We start from the raw sequence: 22059 nt of genomic DNA, 5'->3' as shown, positions 1-22059 counted from the left end.
TCCGTGTCGTTACTGCTGCTGCCCTGCACCATCACCCCCATCCTCCGCATACACTGCCCTGAGGCTATACTCCTCCCGTGGGGAGTTATGCTACGCTCTGCTGCACCCACAACACCAGCCTCAGCATTCTGCCCTGGAGCGGCGGTTCACTCTGACCGCAATCCACGGGTGGCGTAGTCGGACATTTAAACATCAAAACCACATAAATAGTTCCGCCACTGGTTTGACCGCCCTGAGCCACGGAACCGGGTCGCCGCCACGGAGACTACAACCACCAGCATCCACCAAAAAGAGTCCGGCTCCGGGTGTCCCAAGGCCCAGGGTGCGCGTCAGAACATTTTCATCACCTTTCACAATCACCAATGGGACAAGGCATGGATGTTCTCTGTCCCTTCTCTTATACATCCTAGTGACGGAGCACCTGCTCTCATCAATTCGCCATAACCCCAATATTAGGTGGATTGAGGTGGCAGGCACCGAGTACAAGTGCTCTCTATTTGCTGATGATGTCCTAGTATATATCACTCAATCACATATATCCATCCATGCTGTTATGGTTGAAATAGATCACTTTGTTACATGGTCAAATTTTAAAATCAATGCAGCGAAGTCTGAGGCCCTCGATGTCTCCCTCCCCAAATCCATATAGGATTCCATCCAGTCCAACTTTCCCTTTGCCTGGCCCTCACAGGGTATCAAATACTTAGGAATTCCTATTCATAGAGACCTCTCCCATCTATGTTATCTTAATTTTGGGCTCTTTATTGAACAACTCCATACAGACCACGGTTGGCAAGTTAGAACTGTAAGATTCACTACGTGAACCACTGGTGTTTTGTGGAAAAGCACATGTACACTGTGTTCCAAATTATTATGCAAAAAGTGTTTAGGAGTGATAAGGGAAGAATTTGTTTGTTTGTCAGTTAAACTCATTGATGGTGATGTGTGTCAGGGCTCTTTATATCACTGTAAGCAATTGCAGACACCTGTGCTAATTAGTTTGGCAGGTGTGTCCAATGAAAGGCAAGACTACTTAAGAAGGCTGTCTCACATTATTAAGCAGCCTACATTTTCTGCCAAAATGGGAAAGAAAAAGGATGTGTCGGCTGCTGAGAAGCAACAAATTGTGGAGTGTTTAGGTCAAGGCATGACTACAATCAACATTGTGCGATGATCAGGATGAAGTGTCTTGGCAATCAAGAAGTATGTAGCTGATTCACAGTACACACGTGTGCGTGTTGATAAGGGCAAATTGAGTACTCTTTCCTACAGGCAATTACGTCAGGTTGAAAGAGCAGCGGCAAAAAAGCCTTGTCATAGCAGCAGACAAGTTTTTGAAGCTGCTGGTGCCTCCAACGTCCCCCGAACAACAAGATGCAGGGTCCTTCAGAGGTTTGCAGCTGTGCATACGCGATCCTGTCGACCTCCTCTATCCACTTCACACAAGCAGAAACGGCTCCAGTGGGCCAAACATTACATGAAGACTGATTTCAAAACTGTTTTGTTCACGGATGAGTGCCGTGCAGCGCTCGATGGTCCAGATGGATGGAGTGGAGGATGGCTGGTTGATGGACACCCCACGCAAACACGGCTACAGCGCCAACAAGGAGGAGGTGGAGTAATGTTTTGGGCTGGAATCATGGGGAGAGAGATTGTCGGCCCCTTTAGGATCCCTGAAGGCGCTAAAGATGAACTCCATAATGTATGTGGATTTTCTCAAACAGCACTTCCTGCCATGGTTCAAGAAGAAGAACCGTGTATTTCACAGCAAGATCATTTTTTTGCATGATAATGCACCATCTCATGCTGCACATAAAACATCTGCATCTCTGGCTGATATGGGCATAAAAGGGGACAAACTTATGGTGTGACCCCTATGCTCCCTTGACCTCTACCCCATTCATAACCTTTGGAGCATCATTAAAAGGAGTGTCTATGATGGCGGGAGGCAGTTCACATCTAAGCAACAGCTCTGAGAGGGTATTCTGTCCTCATGCAAAACAATTGAAGCAGAAACCATCCAAAACCTGACAAATTCAATGGACGAGAGAGTTCAGCAGCTCCTTTCGAACAAGGGGTCCTATGTGAAAATGTAACATCACCTAGAATAAAGTTTTGAGTTGAAAACTGTTTGATTTCAGTTTCTAACAACCTGCTAATGCTTATAATTTCAAAAATGACCATTTTTTTGGTCTTTATTAAAATGAAAAGGTTGATCGAAAAGTTTGGGGGATCTAAGAGTGTGGCAACCCAGTAGTCATGATTACTTCGAATTCTGACAATATGAGGGTCATGCTGCAGGTAGTGCAGCAAGAAGGCACTTATGTGTCTTGCGCATCTCGGAGCCCCAAAATTATTTTCCGGGCTAGATGCAGCTAAAAATTATTATTAATTTTAAATCTGGTGAAGCTTTAGCATAGATGGCCTAATAGGATCAGTGCTGCACACTGCTACAAAGCCCAAATTATTTTCCAGTCAAGATACAGATAAACATGATTAGTAATTTTAAATCTGGTGGAGCTTATTATAGATGGCATAATAGAATCAGTGCTGCACACTGCTACAAAGCCCAAATTATTTTCCAGCCAAGATACAGATAAACATGATTAGTAATTTGAAAGCTTAAAACGGTTGGTAGGGTGATTTTAACCAATCATCAAGCTTTTACTCTCCCCAGGATGACACAGGGGTAGAAAAGTCGTTTCGGATCCATGATTTGTTCATCTTTATGAACGTGAGTCTGTCTACATTATCAGTGGAGAGCCGCGTGCGCTTATCTGTCAGCACACCACCAGCAGCGCTGAACACACGTTCAGACAGAACGCTGTCTGCGGGGCATGACAAGATCTCCAAGGCGTAAGTGGCTAGCTCCGGCCATTTATCCAGATTGGAAGCCCAAAAAGAGCAAGGGTCCAGTGACACAGTCATGGCTTCAATGTTTACTTGGAGATACTCCTGTACCATCGTCTCTAGGCGTTGACTATGTGTCAGACTTCTTGTCTCCTGTGGCCTTGCAAAGGATGGGCTAAAAAAGTGGTGAAATGATTCCGCAAAATTGATGTTACAAGCAGATACTGTGATTCTGTTACGGTTTGAGTGCTGAACACTTGACGGTTCCACGGTTGGCAAGTTGGAACTGTGAGATTCACTACGTGCACCACTGGTATTTTGTGGAAAAGCACATGTAAGATTCTGCAACAGTCTCTGCTGATACTCCTGCATGCGTGCATCCCTTTCTATGGCAGGAATAATTTCTGCAAATTTACTTTTGTACCGGGGATCTAACAGTGTGGCAACCCAGTAGTCAGGATTATTTCTAATTCTCACAATTCGAGGGTCATGTTGCAGGTAGTGCAGCAAGAAGGTACTCATGTGTGTTGTGCATCCAGGAGCACCAAGTCCCTGTTGTGTTGGTGGCGAGGTAACAATCATGCTTCCTTCCTCTGTCCTCTCCCCCCAAACTCGCACAACAGAAATGTGATCAAGGTCTCCCTCATCTGATGAGTCTTTTATCAGTTCGTCCTCCACTTCTTCCTGGGCTCCTGCACCTTCCTCACTAGTTTGGCTGCTACCATGCGCCCTGGTAAAACCATCTCCCCCACCCTCACATGCCTGCCGCCTTGGTGCTGCCGACCGTCTGGACCTTGCAGATGTTAGCCCTTCCGCATACAACTCCTCCTCCTCTACTTCCTCCACCTCCTCTTGTGCCACCACCTGACACCGAATTCTGTTTAACATGTGCTCCAGCATGTAAATCACCGGAATAGTCATGCTGATAATGGCATCGTCAGCACTAAACATCTTCGTCGCCATTTCAAAACTGTGCAGAAGGGTGCATAGGTCCCTGATCTGAGACCACTCCTCCAGCGTGATTTGCCCCACCTCTGGATCTCGTTGGCCCAGGCTATACGTCAGAACGTATTGCACCAGGGCTTGTCGGTGCTGCCACAGTCGCTGCAACATGTGCAGAGTTGAATTCCACCGGGTAGGCACATCGCATTTTAGCCGGTGAAGTGGCAGGCCCAACGACTTCTGTAGAGATGTAAGTCGCTGAGCTGCGGGATGCGAACGGCGGAAGTGAGCACACAGCGACCGTGCCCTCTGCAGAAGGCCATCTAGTCTGGGATAGTGGGCTAAAAATTGCTGGACAACCAGGTTCAACACGTGAGCCATATAAGGCACGTGTGTGACATTGCCCCGGCAAAGGGCCGCACCCAGGCTTGCAGCATTGTCGCACACGGCCTTCCCTGGTTTCAGGTCCAGTGGAGACAACCATTCATGAAATTGATTCTCCAGAGCTGACCACAACTCCTCAGCTGTGTGACTCACATTTCCCAGACATGTAAAAACCGCCTGATGACGTTGAGCCCTACTGCCAGCATAGTAAGGAGGTGTGCAGGATCCCTTCTGCGCAGTTAGAAAGCTTGTGGCATGACCAGACAGGCTTTGGGTGCAGGTGGAAGACCGAGAGGAGGTTGAGGAGGCAGAAGCAGTGGAGGAACTTTGACATAAAGAGGATTGACGCACAACTCGTGGGGACGGCAAGACTTGGACAGCAGCCCCTTGTCCTGCTGTCACCATAGTTACCCAGTGCCCAGTCAGCGACATGTAACGCCCCTGTCCATGCCTACTCGTCCAAGTGTCTGTGGTGAAATGCACCCTGTCACACACAGAGTTTCTCAAAGAAGCGGTGATGTTGTGTGCGACATGCTGGTGGAGCGCAGGCACACCTTTCTTTGAGAAGTAGTGCCGACTGGGCATCTGGTACTGGGGCACTGCGACGGACATAAGGTCTCGAAAATCCTCTGTGTCCACCAGGCGGAAAGGCAGCATTTCTGTAGCCAAGAGCTTGCAGATGGTGAAATTCAACCTCTTAGCTTTCTCATGGCTAGGAGGAAATGGTCTTTTACTTGTCCACATCTGAGGGACCGAGGGCTGGCTATTGTGCTTAGACGGGGTTGATAAGGGTGTCCCCGGCAAACTGCCGGTCTGTGAGGAAGATGCAGGCGGACATGTTAGGTTGCCTTGATCCAAAAGTGGTGCTATCGATGTCGGACAGCGCTCAACACCAGCTGGTGTTACCACCTCCAAAGAAAATTATGACCTGCCAATCACGCTGGCTGTTGCGGGTAAAGAGGTGGCAGGTCTGTGCCCCAAAACAGGTGTGACTGCTGTCCCCCCAGTCACAGAGGATGAAGAGGCCGCGGATGCACAAGATATGGCAGACGGTGGTTGGCCCGGCCGGCTAGGCCGCATTGTAGCACACTGAGCTTCCCACTGCGACTTATGCTTCATGTCCATGTGCCGGTTCATGCATGAAGTACTCAAACTATGTATTTTTTGGCCTCTACTTAGCTTTTGCTGACAAATGTTACAGATAACACGAGTTGGGTCATCTTTATCGATCTGAAAAAATGCCCAGGCTATGCAAGGCTTAGCACCCATGCGACCTGAAGAGCCACCACGACTTGTGGTGAGAGGCAGAGTTGTGTTTGAGGATGCAGTTGTTGACGTGCTTCCAGTACTACGTCTCTGTCCAGGAAGGCGCAACCTGACCTCGTCGTCACTAGCATCTTCCTCCACCTCCTCTGCTGACCTCATCTCTTGGCTGACTGTGGGTTGACAGTAAGTGGGATCTCCAACCTCATCATCATCACCCTGTGCGTTATCACACCCGTCGTCCTCAGAGCCAACCTGTTTCTGCCCTGACAAAAAACTAAAGTTGTCGCTCCAATCAGGTATTTGAGTCTCATCATCGTCTTCATCATTGTCTCCACCAACAGGAGTTACAGTTTGGGAATGAGGGTCTACATTATGGTCAGAACCTTCTGCGTCTGGTCCTGGATCCGACTCATAAAGATTCTGGGCATCAGTGCAGATCATTTCCTAGTCTGGATTCACAGAAGCGCTGGAGTCGACCTCTGATTCCCAGGCTATAGTATGAGTAAACAGCTCTGCAGACTCAACCATCTGTTCTACCTCATACTCAGACGGGCAGCTGGAGATTTGGGAGCTGTGAGGAAGCAAGTGCGATTGGGGTGACACCTTTGAGGACTGGAGTATTTGTGATGTTGAAGTTGATGTGGAGGAGAGCCCACTTAAAGGAGCACTTGATATCCGTTGAAGCACCTGCTATTTTTGTGCCTCATCTGGAATTTGTAGCGATTGGCGTGGCCGTAAGAAAGGGATCTTATCACATTGTCCGCTAAAAGAAGTAGACATTTTAATTTGGCTGGAAGATGGTCTTTCTTCTGCAGATGTTACTGTTTGCTTTAACACCTAACCCACGGACACAACCTTTTTTCCCCTTTCCAACACGCCTATTCCCCTTTCCACCAGCAGCAGGCCTTTTTCCACTCATTTTGGTGGTTAACTAATTCACAACTCTGGAGTTGTTTGCACAAAAAAACAATGGATGGGAACCGAGCAGAGATGAGTGGCCAAACTGTGGTATTAGGCCAAAACTATTGGCTGGGTTAGATGCAGAAAAAAATTATATTCAATTTGCAACCTGATGTAGGTCAGTATAGATGGACTAATAGAACAAGTCCCACACACAGCTAGAAGCCCAAATATTTTTTCAGAGGTAGATGCAGAAAAATGTTTTATTCAGTTTGCAACCTGATGGAGGTCTGTATAGATGGATTAATAGAACAAGTCCCACACAGCTACGAGCCCAATATTTTTTCAGAGGTAGATGCAGAAAAAAAATATATTCAGTTTGCAACCTGATGGAGGTCAGTATAGATGGACTAATAGAGAAAGTCCCACACACTGCTAGAAGTCCAAATATTTTTTCAGAGCTAGATGCAGACAAAAAATTATTTTGAATTTGCAACCTGATGGAGGTCAGTATAGGTGGACTAATAGAACAAGTCCCACACACTGCTAGAAGGCCAAATATTTTTTCAGAGCTAGATGCAGAAAAAAATTATATTCAGTTTGCAACCTGATGGAGGTCTGTATAGATGTATTAATAGAACAAGTCACACACACAGCTAGAAGCCCAAATATTTTTTCAGAGGTAGATGCAGATAAAAATTATTTTTAATTTGCAACCTGATGGAGGTCAGTATAGATGGACTAATAGAGAGAGTCCCACACACTGCTAGAAGGCCAAATATTTTTTCAGAGCTAGATGCAGATAAAAAATATTTTTAATTTGCAACCTGATGGAGGTCAGTATAGATGGACTAATAGAGAAAGTCCCACACACTGCTAGAAGGCCAAATATTTTTTCAGATCTAGATGCAGATAAAAATTATATTCAATTTGCAACCTGATGGAGGTCAGTATAGATGGACTAATAGAACAAGTCCCACACATAGCTAGAAGCCCAAATATTTTTTCAGAGGTACTGTAGATGCAGATAAAAATTATTTTTAATTTGCAAACTGATGGAGGTCAGTATAGATGGAAAAATAGAGAAAGTCCCACAAACTGCTAGAAGGCCAAATATTTTTTCAGAGCTAGATGCAGAAAAAAATTATATTCAGTTTGCAACCTGATGGAGGTCAGTATAGATGGAATAATAGAGAAAGTCCCACACACTGCTAGAAGGCCACATATTTTTTCAGAGGTAGATGCAGAAAAAAATATATTCAGTTTGCAACCTGATGGAGGTCTGTATAGATGGATTAATAGAACAAGTCCCACACACAGCTAGAAGCCCAATATTTTTTCAGAGGTAGATGCAGAAAAAAATATATTCAGTTTGCAACCTGATGGAGGTCAGTATAGATGGACTAATACAACAAGTCCCACACACAGCTAGAAGCCCAAAATTTTTTCAGAGGTAGATGCAGAAAAAAATATATTCAGTTTGCAACCTGATGGAGGTCTGTATAGATGGATTAATAGAACAAGTCCCACACACAGCTAGAAGCCCAATATTTTTTCAGAGGTAGATGCAGAAAAAAATAAATTCAGTTTGCAACCTGATGGAGGTCAGTATAGATGGACTAATACAACAAGTCCCACACACAGCTAGAAGCCCAATATTTTTTCAGAGGTAGATGCAGAAAAAAATATATTCAGTTTGCAACCTGATGGAGGTCTGTATAGATGGATTAATAGAACAAGTCCCACACACAGCTAGAAGCCGAATATTTTTTCAGAGGTAGATGCAGAAAAAAATATATTCAGTTTGCAACCTGATGGAGGTCAGTATAGATGGACTAATACAACAAGTCCCACACACAGCTAGAAGCCCAATATTTTTTCAGAGGTAGATGCAGAAAAAAATATATTCAGTTTGCAACCTGATGGAGGTCTGTATAGATGGATTAATAGGACAAGTCCCACACACAGCTAGAAGCCCAATATTTTTTCAGAGGTAGATGCAGAAAAAAATATATTCAGTTTGCAACTTGATGGAGGTCAGTATAGATGGACTAATACAACAAGTCCCACACACAGCTAGAAGCCGAATATTTTTTCAGAGCTAGATGCAGAAAAAAATTATATTCAATTTGCAACCTGATGGAGGTCAGTATAGATGGACTAATAGAATGATGCTATGCCCAAAAGATTTTACTTCACTAGGTGCAGTAAAAAAATTGGTATTCTATACACAGGTGGTATATCTTGTAACACAGATAGGCTACTCCACTGACTAACACACTCTGCAATAGGCCAAAAAGGATTAGCTTTGCTAGATTCAGCCAAATGCTGTGAAAAAAACTTGCACAGCACTGGCACAGACCTGCCTGGCAAAAACTGATAGGAACTGATGTAACCTAGTCCTGAAAAGGACTCCAATTACAATTAGTCTTTACTCCCACAATCTATCTATTTAAGAGCACAGACCTGCCTGATAAAAGTCGTAGGAAATGCTGTAACCTAGTCCTTAAAAGGACTGCAATCACAACTATTCCCTACTCCCAAGCTATCTGTAGATTTGTGCGAAAATTGGCTTGAAATTAACAAGGTATAGCGCACACAGCAACAGCGGTGCCGTCTAACATGCAGCTGCAGCAGTGAGAAAATGGTGGTGACGGGGAAAATGGCTTGGTCTTATAGGGCAAGGACATGTGACATACACTGCCAATGACACATGCCCTTGCTTGTGTGAAAAAAAGCACTTCGCTCCATGTGTGCGCTGCTGATAGGCTGACAGATTGCACCTCCCCACTGTAAATGCGGGAAAGAGAAAAAAAAAATGGAGATCTTCATTGCTCCTGCAGAGATCCATCCCCTGCCCCTCCCCCCACCCCGCTGTACACTCAAACTGCGTATTAACATTAATTTTCATCATTACTGAGAAAAAATCCAGTTATGATTTTGGTGCACGAACAGTTATCGAACATAACCTCGAACAGCCGAATTTTTCTCAAATTGTTCGTGTTCGCCGAACGGCTCGAACACCGCCCAAAACAGCTCGAATTTGAGATTGGCGAACAGTTCGAGTAGAACAACGCTCGTCTCTAGTCATCAGGCGGTTTTTACTTTGAAATGTCTGGGAAATGTGAGTCACACAGCTGAGGAGTTGTGGTCAGCTCTGGAGAACCAATTTCATGAATGGTTGTCTCCACTGGACCTGAAACCAGGGAAGGCCGTGTGCGACAATGCTGCAAACCTGGGTGCGGCCCTTCGCCGGGGCAATGTCACACACGTGCCTTGTATGGCTCACGTGTTGAACCTGGTTGTCCAGCAATTTTTAGCCCACTATCCCAGACTAGATGGCCTTCTGCAGAGGGTACGGTCGCTGTGTGCTCACTTCCGCCGTTCGCATCCCGCAGCTCAGCGACTTACATCTCTACAGAAGTCGTTGGGCCTGCCACTTCACTGGCTAAAATGCGATGTGCCTACCCGGTGGAATTCAACTCTGCACATGTTGCAGCGACTGTGGCAGCACCGACAAGCCCTGGTGCAATACTTTCTGACGTATAGCCTGGGACAACGAGATCCAGAGGTGGGGCAAATCACGCTGGAGGAGTGGTCTCAGATCAGCGACCTATGCACCCTTCTGCACAGTTTTGAAATGGCGACGAAGATGTTTAGTGCTGACGATGTCATTATCAGCATGACTATTCTGGTGATTTACATGCTGGAGCACATGTTAAACAGAATTCAGAGTCAGGTGGTGGCACAAGAGGAGGTGGAGGAAGTAGAGGAGGAGGAGTTGTATGCGGAAGGGCTAACATCTGCAAGGTCCAGACGGTCGGCAGCACCAAGGCGGCAGGCATGTGAGGGTGGGGGAGATGGTTTTACCAGGGCGCATGGTAGCAGCCAAACTAGTGAGGAAGGTGCAGGAGCCCAGGAAGAAGTGGAGGACGAACTGATGGAAGACTCATCAGATGAGGGAGACCTTGATCACATTTCTGTTGTGCGAGGTTGGGGGGAGAGGACAGAGGAAGGAAGCATGATTGTTACCTCGCCACCAACACAACAGGGACTGGGTGCTCCTGGATGCGCAACACACATGAGTGCCTTCTTGCTGCACTACCTGCAACATGACCCTCGAATTGTGAAAATTAGAAATAATCCTGACTACTGGGTTGCCACACTGTTAGATCCCCGGTACAAAAGTAAATTTGCAGAAATTATTCCTGCCATAGAAAGGGATGCACGCATGCAGGAGTATCAGCAGAGACTGTTGCAGAATCTTACTTGTGCTTTTCCACAAAACACCAGTGGTGCACGTAGTGAATCTCACAGTTCCAGCTTGCCAACCTTGGGACCGTCAAGTATTCAGCACTCAAACCGTAACAGAACCACAGTATCTGCTGGTAACATCAATTTTGCGGAATCATTTCACCACTTTTTTAGCCCATCCTTTGCAAGGCCACAGGAGACAAGAAGTCTGACACATAGTCAACGCCTAGAGACGATGGTACAGGAGTATCTCCAAGTAAACATTGAAGCCATGACTGTGTCACTGGACCCTTGCTCTTTTTGGGCTTCCAATCTGGATAAATGGCCGGAGCTAGCCACTTACGCCTTGGAGATCTTGTCATGCCCCGCAGCCAGCGTTCTGTCTGAACGTGTGTTCAGCGCTGCTGGTGGTGTGCTGACAGATAAGCACACGTGGCTCTCCACTGATAATGTAGACAGACTCACATTCATAAAGATGAACAAATCATGGATCTGAAATGACTTTTCTACCCCTGTGTCATCCTGGGGAGAGTAAAAGCTTGATGATTGGTTAAAATCACCCTACCAACCGTTTTAAGCTTTCAAATTACTAATCATGTTTATCTGTATCTTGGCTGGAAAATAATTTGGGCTTTGTAGCAGTGTACAGCACTGATTCTATTAGGCCATCTATAATAAGCTCCACCAGATTTAAAATAACTAATCATGTTTATCTGTATCTTGACTGGAAAATAATTTGGGCTTTGTAGCAGTGTGCAGCACTGATCCTATTAGGCCATCTATACTATGCTCCACCAGATTTAAAATTAATAATAATTTTTAGCTGCATCTAGCCCGGAAAATAATTTTGGGGCTCCGAGATGCGCAAGACACATAAGTGCCTTTTTGCTGCACTACCTGCAACATGACCCTCATATTGTCAGAATTCGAAGTAATCATGACTACTTGGTTGCCACACTCTTAGATCCCCCAAACTTTTCGATCAACCTTTTCATTTTAATAAAGACCAAAAAAATGGTCATTTTTGAAATTATAAGCATTAGCAGGTTATTAGAAACTGAAATCAAACAGTTCTCAACTCAAAACTTTATTCTAGGTGATGTTACATTTTCACATAGGACCCCTTGTTCGAAAGGAGCTTCTGAACTCTCTCGTCCATTGAATTTGTCAGGTTTTGGATGGTTTCTGCTTCAATTGTTTTGCATGAGGACAGAATACCCTCCCAGAGCTGTTGCTTAGATGTGAACTGCCTCCCGCCATCATAGACACTCCTTTTGATCATGCTCTAGAGGTTCTGAATGGGGTAGAGGTCAGGGGAGCATGGGGGTCACACCATAAGTTTGTCCCCTTTTATGCCCATATCAGCCAGAGATGCAGATGTTTTATGTGCAGCATGAGATGGTGCATTATCATGCAAAAAAATGATCTTGCTGTGAAATACACGGTTCTTCTTCTTGAACCATGGCAGGAAGTGCTGTTTGAGAAAATTCACATACATTATGGAGTTCATCTTTAGCGCCTTCAGGGATCCTAAAGGGGCCGACAATCTCTCTCCCCATGATTCCAGCCCAAAACATTACTCCACCTCCTCCTTGTTGGCGCTGTAGCCGTGTTTGCGTGGGGTGTCCATCAACCAGCCATCCTCCACTCCATCCATTTGGACCATCGAGCGCTGCACGGCACTCATCATTGAACAAAACAGTTTTGAAATCAGTCTTCATGTAATGTTTGGCCCACTGGAGCCGTTTCTGCTTGTGTGAAGTGGATAGAGGAGGTCGACAGGATGGCGTATGCACAGCTGCAAACCTCTGAAGGACCCTGCATCTTGTTGTTCGGGGGACGTTGGAGGCACCAGCAGCTTCAAAAACTTGTCTGCTGCTATGACAAGGCTTTTTTGCCGCTGCTCTTTTAACCTGACGTAATTGCCTGTAGGAAAGAGTCCTCAATTTGCCCTTATCAGCACGCACACATGTGTACTGTGAATCAGCTACATACTTCTTGATTGCCAAGACACTTCATCCAGATCATCGCACAATGTTGATTGTAGTCATGCCTTGACCTAAACACTCCACAATTTGTTGCTTCTCAGCAGCCGACACATCCTTTTTCTTTCCCATTTTGGCAGAAAATGTAGGCTGCTTAATAATGTGAGACAGCCTTCTTAAGTAGTCTTGCCTTTCATTGGACACACCTGCCAAACTAATTAGCACAGGTGTCTGCAATTGCTTACAGTGATATAAAGAGCCCTGACACACATCACCATCAATGAGTTTAACTGACAAACAAACAAATTCTTCCCTTATCACTCCTAAACACTTTTTGCATAATAATTTGGAACACAGTGTACATGTGCTTTTCCACAAAACACCAGTGGTTCACGTAGTGAATCTTACAGTTCTAACTTGCCAACCGTGGTCTGTATGGAGTTGTTCAATAAAGGGCCCAAAATTAAGATAACATAGATGGGAGAGGTCTCTATGAATAGGAATTCCTAAGTATTTGATACCCTGTGAGGGCCAGGCAAAGGGAAAGTTGGACTGGATGGAATCCTATATGGATTTGGGGTGGGAGACATCGAGGGCCTCAGACTTCGCTGCATTGATTTTAAAATTTGACCATGTAACAAAGTGATCTATTTCAGCCATAACAGCATGGATGGATATATGTGATTGAGTGATATATACTAGGACATCATCAGCAAATAGAGAGCACTTGTACTCGGTGCCTCCCACCTCAATCCACCTAATATTGGGGTTATGGCGAATTGATGAGAGCAGGTGCTCCGTCACTAGGATGTATAAGAGAAGGGACAGAGGACATCCCTGCCTTGTCCCACTGGTGATTGTGAAATGTGATGAAAATGTTCTGATGCACCCCCTGGGCCTTGGGACACCCGGAGCCGGACCCTTTTTGGTGGATGCTGGTGGTTGTAGTCTTCGTGGCAGCGTCCCGGTTCCGTGGCTCAGGGTGGTCAAACCAGTGGCGGAACTATTTATGTGGTTTTGATGTTTAAATGTCCGACTACGCCACCCGTGGATTGCGGTCAGAGTGAACCGCCGCTGCAGGGCAGTGTATGCGGAGGATGGGGGTGATGGTGCAGGGCAGCAGCAGTAACGACACGGAGTCAGTGATGCAGTCCAGGGCCTTTACTCACAGTTCTTATTATCCAGACCACGTCTGCAGGTAACGGCTGCCCACGTCGTACTGTGCTCACCAGGTGAGGGGCTCAGACAACTCCCAGATAACTTTGGAGCGCTTCACAGGACCCCCTTTGTGTGTCCTTTGTCTGGCCTTTTTATCAACCCTTCTGTCCGGCTGCCTCGGGCCTCCTCTTGGTAAACTTGGTGCCAGTTTCCCTGACCCTATGTGGTGCCTTCCTAGCGGGTGTAGCGAGGGGCTGCGCCACATAAAATGTCACAGCCTCCGGTTTCTAGCTGAGGGTCGTTTCTTGCCTCCACTAGTTTTGGGGACCGGTCTCCCCCTTTGGACTGACCCCTCCACGCAGGTGGATTCGGGCGTGCGGTGGCGACTCTCCCGTCCGCACCCCTGGGATCCCTTCATTCCTCGTTCCTGGAGCCTTCTCCGCTCCTCTTCCTTCTTTCTCCCTCTTCCAGGCCTGGGCCTCTATTACTAGGCCCGCCTCCGGAGCAGAGCTCATGCAGAGCCCCTGCTCCCTGCCACTTCTGCTCAGACTTCTCTGCACTGAACTAAGATGGTGCCCACCTTTTATACTCCCTTCTCAATGCACCCAGGAACTGCTTCCTCCCTGCTCCTGCACTACAGGGTTCCCCTTCCTCAGTGTTCCCTCCCCCCACTCCAGCCAGGGACAGGGACTGTCGTGCCCATCTCAGAGGCATATTGGTCGCCCTGCCCCACGGCAATGTGGTGTAATGCATGCAGGTGTCGGGTCCTGATCCACACTCCATCCTTACCTTAGAGTGAGATATCACACCTCTGGGTGAGGTGCAATACATCTGTAGCAACCGAGCCCTCAGGGTGCTACAGTTCCATTTACCTTCAGCCTAGGTGACGTATTGTGATACAGGGCCGTGATTTTGGCTATAAAAGGGTCCCCTAGACCCCTACCCCAAGTTTTTTAAGAGAATCATATATGGCGTGCCAGGAGACTCTATGGAATGCTTTCTCAGCATCCAACGAGAGTATCTAATTACAAATTTTTAACTGCATCTAGCCCAGGAAATACTTTGTGCCTAGTAGCAGTGTCTGCTAGTCAGCGGATTATCCCGGCTGTTAAGCAAGCTACACCACCTGTAGTTTGGACACTTAATTTTTTCAAAGGAAATGCTTCGGGACCACGGGATACTCAATGAAGAGCATCAGGAGGCACCCCAAGGCATAGGGGCTGGGACTGGCAGTAGGATGCCTTGCAGTGGACAGCCGAGCTCGATCCTTATAAAAGCTTTTTAACTGCAGCAGCTTTAGTGGACGCTACTGGAGCTGGAATTACGCGGCTGCTGGCATGAGACTTGCCCTCCAATAGATCCTTGTAAATGGATTTAAAGTGTATTCATTCAAATTAGAGAGACAATTTAAATTAAAAAGCTTAGAGCTGCCTCCACCACAGGGGGGCTCGCTCGACCCACCAGCGGACAGGCACCAGTATTAGGAGAGGGGGGCTGGCCGTCAGGGTTCACCGCGGCTCTGGCACAAACCCGGCGACACGGCGTGGCACGGGCATGAGCGGACTGAACGTGTCGGCTTCTCACTTTTTGGATTTTAGAAGGGCATGACATGCCTATATCTGTGTCTCCCCCTCCTTTTACTCCTCCACCTCTTTTCTTTTCGCATGACTATATGTACTTGTCACTTTTCCATGTGTTAGTTGTGTCTTCTGAGCAGTTTGTCAGATTTTGGACACCTTTGAAGGTGTTTTCTATGTGTTTCTATGTGTTTTTGTTTGCCTGACATTGGTTTTAACGGTGTTCGAAGGTGTTCGACGAACAGTTCGACGAACAGTTCGGCGAACACACGGGTGTTCGACGAACCGAACTGAACTCGAACACTACGGGGGTGGCTCAACACTAACTATTACTGTTTTTTTGTATGTACAGAAGGTCAAAAGCTGGATAATACAGAGATTTGAACCATGGAACTGCAAAACCAAACTTCTAGTTATCTGGCCTACACCAGAATATTTTAAACAGATATATTTGTGTCTGAACAGTCAGGGAGACACTATTACTGTTTTTTTTTATTTAAAAAAGGCCAAAAGCTGGATAATACAGAGATTTGAACCGTGCAACTGCAAATCCAAACTTCTAGTTACCTGGCCTGCAAAAGAATATTTTAAACAGATATATTTGTGTCTGAACAGTCAGGGAGACACTATTACTGTTTTTTTTCACGTACAAAAGGCCAAAAGCTGGATAATACAGAGATTTGAACCGTGGTACTGCAAATCCAAACTTCTAGTTATCTGACCTACACCAGAATATTTTAAACAGATATATTTGTATTTGAACAGTTAGGGAGACAATATTAATGTTTTTTTATGTAAAAAAGGCCAAAATCTGGATAATACAGAGATTTGAACCGTGGAACTGCAAAATTAAACTTCAAGTTATGTGGCCTACGCCAGAATATTTTAAACAGACATATTTGTGTCTGAACAGTCAGGGAGACACTATTACTGTTTTTTTTTACGTAAAAGAGGCCAAAAGCTGGATATTACAGAGATTTGAACCGTGGAACTGCAAAATCAAACTTCGACTTATCTGGCCTACACCCGAATATTTTAAACAGATATATTTGTGTCTGAACAGTCAGGGAGACACTATTATTTTTTTTTTATGTAAAAAAGGCCAAAAGCTGCATAATACAGAGATTTCAACCGTGGAACTGCAAAACCAAACTTCTAGTTATCTGGCTTACACCTGAATATTTTAAACAGAAATATTTGTATCTGAACAGTCAGGGAGACACTATTACTGTTTTTTTTAAGTAAAAAAGGCCAAAAGCTGGATAATACAGAGATTTGAACCGCGCAACTGCAAAACCAAACTTCCAGTTATCTGGCCAAAACCAGAATATGTTAAACAAATATATTTGTATCTGAACAGTCAGGGAGAAACTATTACTGTTTTTTTTATGTAAAAAAGGCCAAAAGCTGGATAATACAGAGATTTGAACCGTGGTTCTGCAAAACCAAACTTCTAGTTATCTGGCCTACACCCGAATATTTTAAACAGATATATTTGCGTCTGAAAAGTCAGGGAAACCCTATCACTGTATTTTTTACGTAAAAAAGGCCAAAAGCTGCATAATACAGAGATTTGAACAGTGGAACTGCAAAACGAAACTTCTAGTTATCTGGTCTACACCAGAATTTTTTAAACAGATATATTTGTGTCTGAACTGACAGGGAGACAATATTACCGTTTTTTTTAATGGAAAAAAAGGCCAAAAGGTGGATAATACAGAAGTTTGAACCATGGAACTGCAAAACCAAACTTCTATATATCTGACCTACACCAGAATATTTTAAACAGATACATTTGTGTCTGAACAATCAGGGAGACACTATTATTGTTTTTTTAATGTAAAAAAGGCCAAAAGCTGGATAATACAGATATTTGAACCTTGCAACTGCAAAACCAAACTTCTAGTTATCTGGCCTACACCAGAATATTTTAAACAGATATATTTGTGTCTGAACAGTCAGGTAGACACTATTACTGTTTTTTTATGGAAAAAAAGACCAAAAGCTGGATAATACAGAGGTTTGAATCGTGGAAATGCAAAACAAAACTTCTAGTTATCTTGCCTACACCCGCATTATTTAAACAGATATTTGTGTCTGAACAGTAAGGGAGACACTATTACTGTTTTTTTTTTATGTAAAAAAAAGACCAAAAGCTGGATATTACAAAGATTTGAACCGTGGAACTGCAAAACCAAACTTCTAGTTTTCTGGCCTTCACCAGAATATTTTAAACAGATATATTTGTGTCTGAACAGTCAGGGAGACACTATTACTGTTTTTTTTATGTAAAAAAGGCCAAAAGCTGGATAATACAGAGATTTGAACCGTGCAACTGCAAATCCAAACTACTAGTTACCTGGCCTACACCAGAATATTTTAAACAGATATATTTGTGTCTGAACAGTAAGGGAGACACTATTACTGTTTTTTTATGTAAAAAAGGCCAAAAGCTGGATAATACAGAGATTTGAACCGTGGTTCTGCAAAACCAAACTTCTAGTTATCTGGCCTACACCCGAATATTTTAAACAGATATATTTGTGTCTGAACAGTCAGGGAGACACTATTACTGTTTTTTTTTACGCAAAAGAGGCCAAAAGCTGCATATTACAGAGATTTGAACCGTGGAACTGCAAAACCAAACTTCTAGTTATCTGGCCTACACACGAATATTTTAAACAGATGTATTTGTGTCTGAACAGTCAGGTAGACACTATTACTGTTTTTGTTTTTTTTATGTAAAAAAGGCCAAAAGCTGCATAATACAGAGATTTGAGCCTTGGAACTGCAAAACCAAACTTCTAGTTATCTGGCCTACACCAGAATAGTTTAAACAGATATATTTGTGTCTGAACTGTCAGGGAGACACTATTACTGTTTTTTTTATGTAAAAAAGGCCAAAAGCTGAATAATACAGAGAGTTGAACCGTGGAGCTGCAAAACCAAACTTTTAGTTATCTGGCCTACACCAGAATATTTTAAAAATATATTTGTTTCTGAACAGTCAGGGAGACACTATTACTGTTTTTTTATGTAGAAAAGGCTAAAAGCTGGATAATACAGAGATTTGAACCGTGGAACTGCAACACCAAACTTCTAGTTATCTGGGCTACACCTGAATATTTTAAACAGATATATTTGTGTCTGAACAGTCAGGGATACACTATTACTGTTTTTTTAAGGAAAAAAAGGCCAAAAGCTGGATAATACAGAGGTTTGAACCGTGGAACTGCAAAACCAAACTTCTAGTTATCTGGCCTACACCAGAATATTTTAAACAGATATTTGTGTCTGAACAGTCAGGGAGAAACTATTACTGTTTTTTTTTATGTAGAAAAGGCCAAAAGCTGCATAATACAGAGATTTAAACCATGGAACTGCAAAACCAAACTTCTAGTTATCTGGCTTACACCTGAATATTTTAAACAGAAATATTTGTGTCTGAACAGTCAGGGAGACACTATTACTGTTTTTTTTTATGTAAAAAAGGCCAAAAGCTGGATAATACAGAGATTTGAACCGTGCAACTGCAAAACCAAATTTCCAGTTATCTGGCCTAAACCAGAATATTTTAAACAAATATATTTGTATCTGAACAGTAAGGGAGAAACTATTACTGTTTTTTTATGTAAAAAAGGCCAAAAGCTGGATAATACAGAGATTTGAACCGTGGTTCTCCAAAACCAAACTTCTAATAATCTGGCCTACACCCGAATATTTTAAACAGATATATTTGTGTCTGAACAGTCAGGGAGACACTATTATTTTTTTTTTATGTAAAAAAGGCCAAAAGCTGCATAATACAGAGATTTGAACCGTGGAACTGCAAAACCAAACTTCTAGTTATCTGGCTTACACCTGAATAATTTAAACAGAAATATTTGTGTCTGAACAGTCAGGGAGACACTATTACTGTTTTTTTTATGTAAAAAAGGCCAAAAGCTGGATAATACAGAGATTTAAACCACGCAACTGCAAAACCAAACTTCCAGTTATCTGGCCTAAACCAGAATATTTTAAACAAATATATTTGTATCTGAACAGTAAGGGAGAAACTATTACTGTTTTTTTTTAAGTAAAAAAGGCCAAAAGCTGGATATTACAGAGATTTGAACCGTGCAACTGCAAATCCAAACTTCTAGTTACCTGGCCTACACCAGAATATTTTAAACAGATATATTTGTGTCTGAACAGTCAGGGAGACACTATTACTGTTTTTTATTTAAAGAGGCCAAAAGCTGCATAATACAGAGATTTGAACCGTGGAACTGCAAAACCAAACGTCTAGTTATCTGGCCTACACCTGAATATTTTAAACAGATGTATCTGTGTCTGAACAGTCAGGGAGACACTATTACTGTTTTTTTTAATTTAAGAAAGGCCAAAAGCTGGATAATACAGAGATCTGAACCGTGCAACTGCAAAACCAAACTTCTAGTTATCTGGATTACACCATAATATTTTAAACAGATATTTGCGTCTCAACAGTCAGGGAGACTCTACTACTGTTTTTTTTATGTAAGAAAGGACAAAAGCTGCATAATACAGAGATTTGAACTGTGGAACTACAAAATCAAACTTCTAGTTATCTGGCCTACACCAGAATAGTTTAAACAGATATATTTGTGTCTGAACAGTCAGGGAGACACTATTACTGTTTTTTTTATGTAAAAAAGGCCAAAAGGTGGATAATACAGAGATTTGAACCGTGGAACTGCAAAACCAAACTTCTAGTTATCTGGCCTACACCTGAATATTTTAAACAGATATATTTGTGTCTGAACAGTCAGGGAGACACTTTTACTGTTTTTTTATGGAAAAAAAGACCAAAAGCTGGATAATACAGAGGTTTGAATCGTCGAAATGCAAAACAAAACTTCTAGTTATCTTGCATACACCCGCATTATTTAAACAGATATTTGTGTCTGAACAGTAAGGGAGACACTATTACTGTTTTTTTTATGTAAAAAAAGACCAAAAGCTGGATATTACAAAGATTTGAACCGTGGAACTGCAAAACCAAACTTCTAGTTATCTGGCCTTCACCAGAATATTTTAAACAGATATATTTGTGTCTGAACAGTAAGGGAGACACTATTACTGGTTTTTATGTAAAAAAGGCCAAAAGCTGGATAATACAGAGATTTGACCCGTGGTTCTGCAAAACCAAACTTCTAGTTATCTGGCCTACACCCGAATATTTTAAACAGATATATTTGTGTCTGAACAGTCAGGGAGACAGTATTACTGTTTTTTTTTACGTAAAAGAGGCCAAAAGCTGGATATTACAGAGATTTGAACCGTGGAACTGCAAAACCAAACTTCTAGTTATCTGGCCTACACCAGAATATTTTAAACAGATGTATTTGTGTCTGAACAGTCAGGGAGACACTATTACTGTTTTTGTTTTTTTTATGTAAAAAAGGCCAAAAGCTGCATAATACAGAGATTTGAGCCTTGGAACTGCAAAACCAAACTTCGAGGTATCTGGCTTACACCTGAATATTTTAAACAGAAATATTTGTGTCTGAACAGTCAGGGAGACACTATTACTGTTTTTTTATGTAAAAAAGGCCAAAAGCTGGATAATACAGAGATTTGAACCGTGAAACTGCAAAACCAAACTTCCAGTTATCTGGCCTAAACCAGAATATTTTAAATAAATATATTTGTATCTGAACAGTAAGGGAGAAACTATTACTGTTTTTTTTATGTAAAAAAGGCCAAAAGCTGGATAATACAGAGATTTGAACCGTGGTTCTGCAAAACCAAACTTCTAGTTATCTGGCCTACACCAGAATATTTGAAACAGATATATTTGTGTCTGAACAGTCAGGGAGACACTATTACTGTTTTTTATTTAAAGAGGCCAAAAGCTGCATAATACAGAGATTTGAACCCTGGAACTGCAAAACCAAACTTCTAGTTATCTGGCCTACACCTGAATATTTGAAACAGATATATTTGTGTCTGAACAGTCAGGGAGACTCTACTACTGTTTTTTGTATGTAAGAAAGGACAAAAGCTGCATAATACAGAGATTTGAACTGTGGAACTACAAAATCAAACTTCTAGTTATCTGGCCTACACCAGAATAGTTTAAACAGATATATTTGTGTCTGAACAGTCAGGGAGACACTATTACTGTTTTTTTTAAGTAAAAAAGGCCAAAAGGTGGATAATGCAGAGATTTGAACCGTGGAACTGCAAAACCAAACTTCTAGTTATCTGGCCTACACCTGAATATTTTAAACAGATATATATGTGTCTGAACAGTCATGAAGACACTATTACTGTTTTTTTATGGAAAAAAAGACTAAAAGCTGGATAATACAGAGGTTTGAATCGTGGAAATGCAAAACAAAACTTCTAGTTATCTTACGTACACCCGCATTATTTAAACAGATATTTGTGTCTGAACAGTAAGGGAGACACTATTACTGTTTTTTTTTATGTAAAAAAAGACAAAAAGCTGGATATTACAAAGATTTGAACCGTGGAACTGCAAAACCAAACTTCTAGTTATCTGGCCTTCACCAGAATATTTTACACAGATATATTTGTATCTGAACAGTCAGGGAGACACTATTACTGTTTTTTTTTATGTAAAAAAGGCCAAAAGCTGGTTAATACAGAGATTTGAACCGTGCAACTGCAAATCCAAACTTCTAGTTACCTGGCCTACACCCGAATATTTTAAACAGATATATTTGTGTCTGAACAGTCAGGGAGACACTATT

This window comes from Phyllobates terribilis, unplaced genomic scaffold, assembly GCF_046119375.1.
Source record: "Phyllobates terribilis strain yellow unplaced genomic scaffold, ASM4611937v1 Scaffold_13__5_contigs__length_258822181, whole genome shotgun sequence".
In the NCBI taxonomy this organism is placed as follows: Eukaryota; Metazoa; Chordata; class Amphibia; order Anura; family Dendrobatidae; genus Phyllobates; species Phyllobates terribilis.
Note: the sequence above shows the minus strand (reverse complement) of the source record.